The following is a 5,839-nucleotide window of genomic DNA, read 5'->3' on the forward strand; positions in this document are numbered from 1 at the left end:
CATTGTATTCTGTGCATCAGTTCGAGACTAGGGAGCTGCCTGGAAGGGCTTCCGTGTGCTGGTTTGTCCTGTTTATCTCTGGGGAGAATTCGCATGGCAGCAAACATGTTAGAGACCGTATTAGACGTGTCCCCACGGCTGACATCAACCTTCAAGCCCGATATTTTGATTCAGGAGGATCCGTTAGCGCAAGGTTTGCTCTCCCATCAGCAGCTTCTAATCGTACCCGCATCAGCCTTTTTTTTTTCCCGCCTACAGCACCAGGTCTTCCTGGGTGGTCTCCCATCCAAGTACCAACCAGGCCCGACCCTGCTTAGCTTCCGAGATCAGCCGGGACCGGGCGCGTTCAGGGTGGCGTGGACATGGACCACGTCATCCCTTTTTATGAAAGAAAATTACGAGTAATTTTTCCTAAGTTACTTCGGTTCCTGGACTCCCCAAAAGCACCATTCCCATTTCCCATCACTCGCTGCTCAGCTCGGGTCGGGATCTGCGTGTGACCTCAGCAAGCCCGATGAGATAAGAGTTTACCAGCTTTTTATTTCGAGGACGGAAGGGAACGATGGCCTTCCCTCCCCTCTCTCTGACGTTTCTGCAGTTAGCCTCCCGTCAGGGGCCCCGATGGGGGTGTCCTGAGCGCTTCAGGTGGTGGCAGCGTCTCCAGTCTCGCGACAGGCACATGAGGCTGGATGTTAGTGCACCTTCTTAATCGGATCACCTGCATAAGTTGCAAGACGGTGGACAAGCGATAGAAGAATAAATGTGTGTTTCCCCCCTCGCAAGAACCAAACACGTAAACAGCGCGTCATGTAGGAGGAAGTGTCTGTGCATCTTACCGGAAGAGGAAAGGCAATCTGGAGAGGTGAGGAGCTGGCGCGGTCAAAGCTGACATCTCTCTCTCGTAACGGATGGCCCCAAGTTGTAGAGGCCATTATTCCTTGCATTTTCAGAGCAAATGAACTTGACAGATGGCTGTGTCACCCGAACCCCCACCTACCAACTTGATTATGCAGAAAACAATACAATAGAAAAGAAATCATTACCAAAGGAACCTGGTTAGTCCACAGAGGGCCGGCGAATGCAGAACAAAATTACAGTGGTGGGATTGAACAGCAAGAATGCATTTAACGTAAAGTGGGTTACAGCGAGGCAATCAGTCACGGCCGCAGCCACTGTCTGGGCCTGCTTGCATGGTATATGAAGTCATCTGTCATCTCCCATGGAACTCAGCCTCAGTTTATGGGGAAACCTACAAAGGGTTTGCGGGACATCTCTCGGTAGCCTCGAGAAGCTCAAGCATGCATCTGCAGAAGTGACATGGGCATTGCAGGGGCCTCCCCGCGGGCGGCGTGTGGGAGGCCGTGACCTATCACCGCCGTGCTTCCATCGCCTGCTCGCTTGACCTGGATGATGCCGTCTGGGGAAAGTGGAAGACAAGGCCTATCTCAATCTCAACAAAGCGCGCGCTTGCTCGCACCAGCGTCTGGCATGCAAAGTACTGGACAAGAGACGGGGAGGCAGGCGTTCAAGCGGCTGGGGAAGCACCCTGCCCTGAGCCGGGCGGACGACATCTCCCGTCTGTGGCGGCTCGTGCCGTGGGCACAGGTCAGCGCCACGAGACGCAGCAGCGTCATGGATGTGACTGGTAGCCGGGGGCGGACGCGTGCTCTGCCGCGGTGACCGGACTGGGTGTGCCCGCCCAGCTGCGGAAGGCGTTTCGGGGCCCGCGATGACGCGCAGGGATCCGGCAGCTTTGCCGCCCCCCTTCTGCGCACGGGCGCGACTCTGCGCCCCGGGCCTTGCCCGCTGGCGTTTCCCCATCTGAGACGCCCTCTCCTCGCCCTGCTCCCCGCCCCGCCCCAAGGCCCCGCCCACGTGCCGCTTCCGGCAGGCAAACTGCTCTCTGCGCCGCTGAACCCCGCTATCGAAAGGCCCCATTCTCCCTGGTGCAGGGGTTGGTTCGCCCGCCTACGCGACTCCGACGCCCAGGCAAGTGGCTGCCCCCTATGTGCGCATCTAAGCAGCTGTCCCTTAGCTCCGTGTTATGATCTTGCTCTATAAATAACACAGACGTGGGTCTCCACCTACGCAGCGACCCTACACCGTGCAGCACGCCTATGCGCACTCAGATCAGAGATACGGATATATAGGTCCTAAGTAACTTAATAACTTATTTTAGTAAAATTTTAAATTTAACTACGTAATAATGTAGTTAAATAACATATGATACCTATAATAATATATATTAGAATTTAATACATCAAAAAAACACAGGTAATAATTTGTTGAGTTTAATTAAACGCGAACGTGTTAAAAGTTGAACCAAGAATTATTTTGCGGCTTCGAAAGTTGAAAATATTTTCTAAAGCATTCGCTCCATCTTGTTATGTACTGATATTGCTTCCCGATAAAGGGGTAGCCAGTGACTTGGGTCTTTCTTTCGCATTTACTTAATGAGCGATAAATACTTGACCCTGTCATAAGAACATTTATTTGTACTTTATGTCAACTAAAGAATAAACACGAATATGTATCTTAGTTCATTCTGACTTTAAGAAACGTCCGGTTCGCAGTCCGCTGGTCGAGCGTTTGTGAGAACATTACTGAGCCCGGGCCGTCGACCTGCAGCAGCTCACGGCATCTCCCGCGAAAGCGCGTGCGCTGGCGATTGTGAGGCTCACAACCCTTGGAGAGGCCGCGTCCACTCTGGGGGAGCGAGCAGCAGCTGTGTCTGTGAAGCCACCAGACCACTGCGCTCCAGGGACGCGGCCGTCAGCGGCCGGTCACGGTGGCCCAGAGCCGGAGCAGGCGGGACTCCAGAACTTTGCCTCTCGTGCTCCGCTGAGACGAGCATTTGGATGTCATCTCAGATCTGGCTCCGTGCTGGTGTGGGCTCAGTTTGGGGACAGTGCCACCACGCTGACTGCCGAGGACACTGGCTCCTCCTCGGGGGAACGTCCCCGCCCGGGCGTGATGAAGGCCCCCGGGGACGCCGTGGGGGAGGGCTGGGAGGGCATCGGTTGGGTCTGGGCCTCACGACTGTCACACCCGTTACAACTAGAAGTGACAGCCCAGCCGCCACCCTGCCTGTGGCCCAGTGACACCCGCTGCGACGTCCGACCTCCAGGCTGTGGTGTGTGAAGCCACCGAGTGTGTGGTCACTTGATACAACAGCCGCTGGAAACAAGGACAGCGCTCCCCAAGTCCTCAGCTCCCCAGAGCCACTTGAGGAAGCCTTGTCATTCCAGGGGGCAGGTTCGCTTCCTCACCGAGACTCTGAAAGAACGTTTGAGGAGACACGTAACTTTAAACGAGGAACTTGCAGGCGAGTCGGACGGACAGCCCCGCGGGGACCTGTCTGAAATCCACCGGCGCCGAGCGTGCTCCTGGCTGGGCATCCCAGCCGTGACAAGCTGTGGGTGGGCATGGGGCCTCCTCGGCCAGCCTCTGGTGCGTCCGCTGGTTCAAGGTGTTGTCCACAGGAAGGCGCTTTGAATCACAAAGCAAGGGAGGGTCACGAGCGATCTCTGGCCGATGGACATTCAGAGCCCAGGAGCAAAGGACAGACACACCGTGCAACGCAGGGCACACCACCTGCACGTGTCCAGGGGCCTGGCCAGCAGGAGAGTCAGGGGTCACAGCCTCTGCACCCAAATACCTGGGAGTCATTCCCCACGACCCGAGGGACGGGGCATGCCGTGCACATGACCTCTAGCCTGAGTCTCTCACCTGGCGGGGACCCCGTCTCTCCCCCCTCGCCACCCAGCTAGACTCTTTCTCTCGCCCTGTGCAGGACTGTGGAGCTCGCGGTGACACCTGACTTCACAGCACGGGCACCACTGCACCGAAACCCTCAGCTGAATCAGGCCCCGCGTGTCGGAACCATAGGTGTTTCGCACTCGGTACCAGAGAACTAACCCACAGTGGGTTTTCTCCGCATCGAAAACGTGACAGTTCCTCAATCCACGGCTTCGTGGCCGTCCACTTCCTCACCATCCCCCCTGGACGGAGAGGGAGGACCGCCCGGCATGGCCACTCGCTGCCCCCGCTGCCCCTCCCACCGCTGAGGAGTGAACGAGTGGCCCGAGGGGGCCCCCTCGTCTCCTTCCGCGGGCTGGCCAGCCCCCCACGTGCGCACGCGGGCAGCAGACGCGCGAGAGCGTGTCCATGCTCACAGGGCGGGGCGGGCAGAGGGTCACACCGCAGCCAGCCCTCAGGGACGGTGGTGTCGTGCGCTCCTGGCAGAGGAGTGGTCCCTTCCTGGTGGTGTCCAGGATGACATCAGGTCGGTGCCTGACGGATGCTGCAGAGGAGACGGAAGAGCCCCGCACGCCTAGGGCCTGCCTGCCCCCATGGGTGTCTGCGCGGGCTGAACGGCGACAGGTGCGTGAAGGACAGAGCATCTTGGAGCGCGCGCTGGGCTGGGAGTGGGGACCCCCGACACTCTACCCTCCGCCCAGACGACCAGACGTCCCCTTCCCAGCTCACCGGCTCTGTGGCCTTGCTTCTGTCACCTCGGGGGCCTCTCCCAGCCCTGGTGGCACTGGCTGCATTCTCTGCGGGCCCAGTGACAGCCACCGATCGGACGAGGGTGCGTCGATGGTCCAGGACAAGCCCAGCGCGGCTCGGCGCAGGGCAGGCCGCAGCAGGGTCTGCAGGCCGATGGTGCCTTCTGCACAGAGCCGGGAAGGCCATTGAGCGAGGGGCCAGCGACAGCGCCATCAGCATAACTTTTTAAAATGGTGACATAAGTATCTATCATTTCACTATATATGAATTTTTTAATATTTCCAATATAGATGGTGCCGGGTGTGGAATTTCATGAGATAGGGTTCCATTCAGCCTGGGGGCCTTTTGATTCCTCTAACGTTTTTTTATCAGGTTTCATCAGCTTTATTGGAAAATGGGCGAAGGCCTTATTGGAAGATGGGTGGAAATTTGTCAGGCACTTAGCCAGCCCATCAGTCTCGAGCACGCGTTGCCGCAGACGCAATTACTGCGGGGGGCGGGGGGCGTGGATGCCGGGCGCCCCCCGCACGTGCTCTCCTTGAGCAGAGCGTGTGGGTAAACGCTGCGGGAAAACGCTCCTTTCCGTTTCCACAGCAGCTCGCACGGCACGGCGGGGACGTGGGAAGACAGATCACGGAGCCGGTTACAGCGCAGCCATGGAATCCGTGAAAACACTGTCGTTCTGAAGCCGGCGTTAGAGACAACTGAGACAAGGCCGAAGCTATTTCCTAAGGGAGCACGTGTGTGAGCGAGGTTCTCTCTCCAAAGGGAAGAAGCACGGAGAGAGCTCCAAAGGCGAAAATGGGGTTTTCGAGACTCCGGGGTGCTCAGGGGGCGGGGGACGAATGGGGCGAGGCTTCGGGACGCGGCTCTGGGCCTGAGTGTCGGGGGCGGGTCGAGAGAGCCCAGCACTGCAGAGGGGCCCGACTGTCGTCCTCACGGGGACTTTGGGGCAGCAGCTCTCCACGCGGGGCCTCGGGCTGACAGTGTCACGGTGACCTGGGAATCCTGAGCCTCCAAATCCTCCGTGCGGGGCGTAAGCCGTCTCTGGAAGCTGGCCGTCCTCACACGCAGGGAGGGCTTTGACCCGGTCCCGGTGACTGGGTTTCCTTCCTAACAACGAAAAGAGCCACGAAGTGCATTGGGGACGCAGCTGTCATCTGCTTCCCATCCTCAGACGCCGGGGCACTGGGGGCTTCCCCAAGCCAGACTGGGGTTTGTATCGTGTATTATTGATGACATCATCAGCATTTTCGCACCATGGAAGTTAAAAGTCCCATGGAGACCTGACTAAAGGAATTTTAAAATATTGATTTCCTTGCAGCATGAG

The 5,839-nt window shown here is 57.9% G+C and overlaps 1 pseudogene; it reads right to left on the reverse strand.

Moving 5' to 3' along the window:
• Positions 1 to 249: 249 nt before the first annotated feature.
• LOC120606080 (uncharacterized) lies at positions 250 to 368 on the reverse strand (annotated as a pseudogene).
• Positions 369 to 5,839: the final 5,471 nt, after the last annotated feature.

Source organism: Pteropus medius, unplaced genomic scaffold (assembly GCF_902729225.1).
Source record: "Pteropus medius unplaced genomic scaffold, Ma_sr-lr_union100, whole genome shotgun sequence".
Taxonomy (NCBI): Eukaryota; Metazoa; Chordata; class Mammalia; order Chiroptera; family Pteropodidae; genus Pteropus; species Pteropus medius.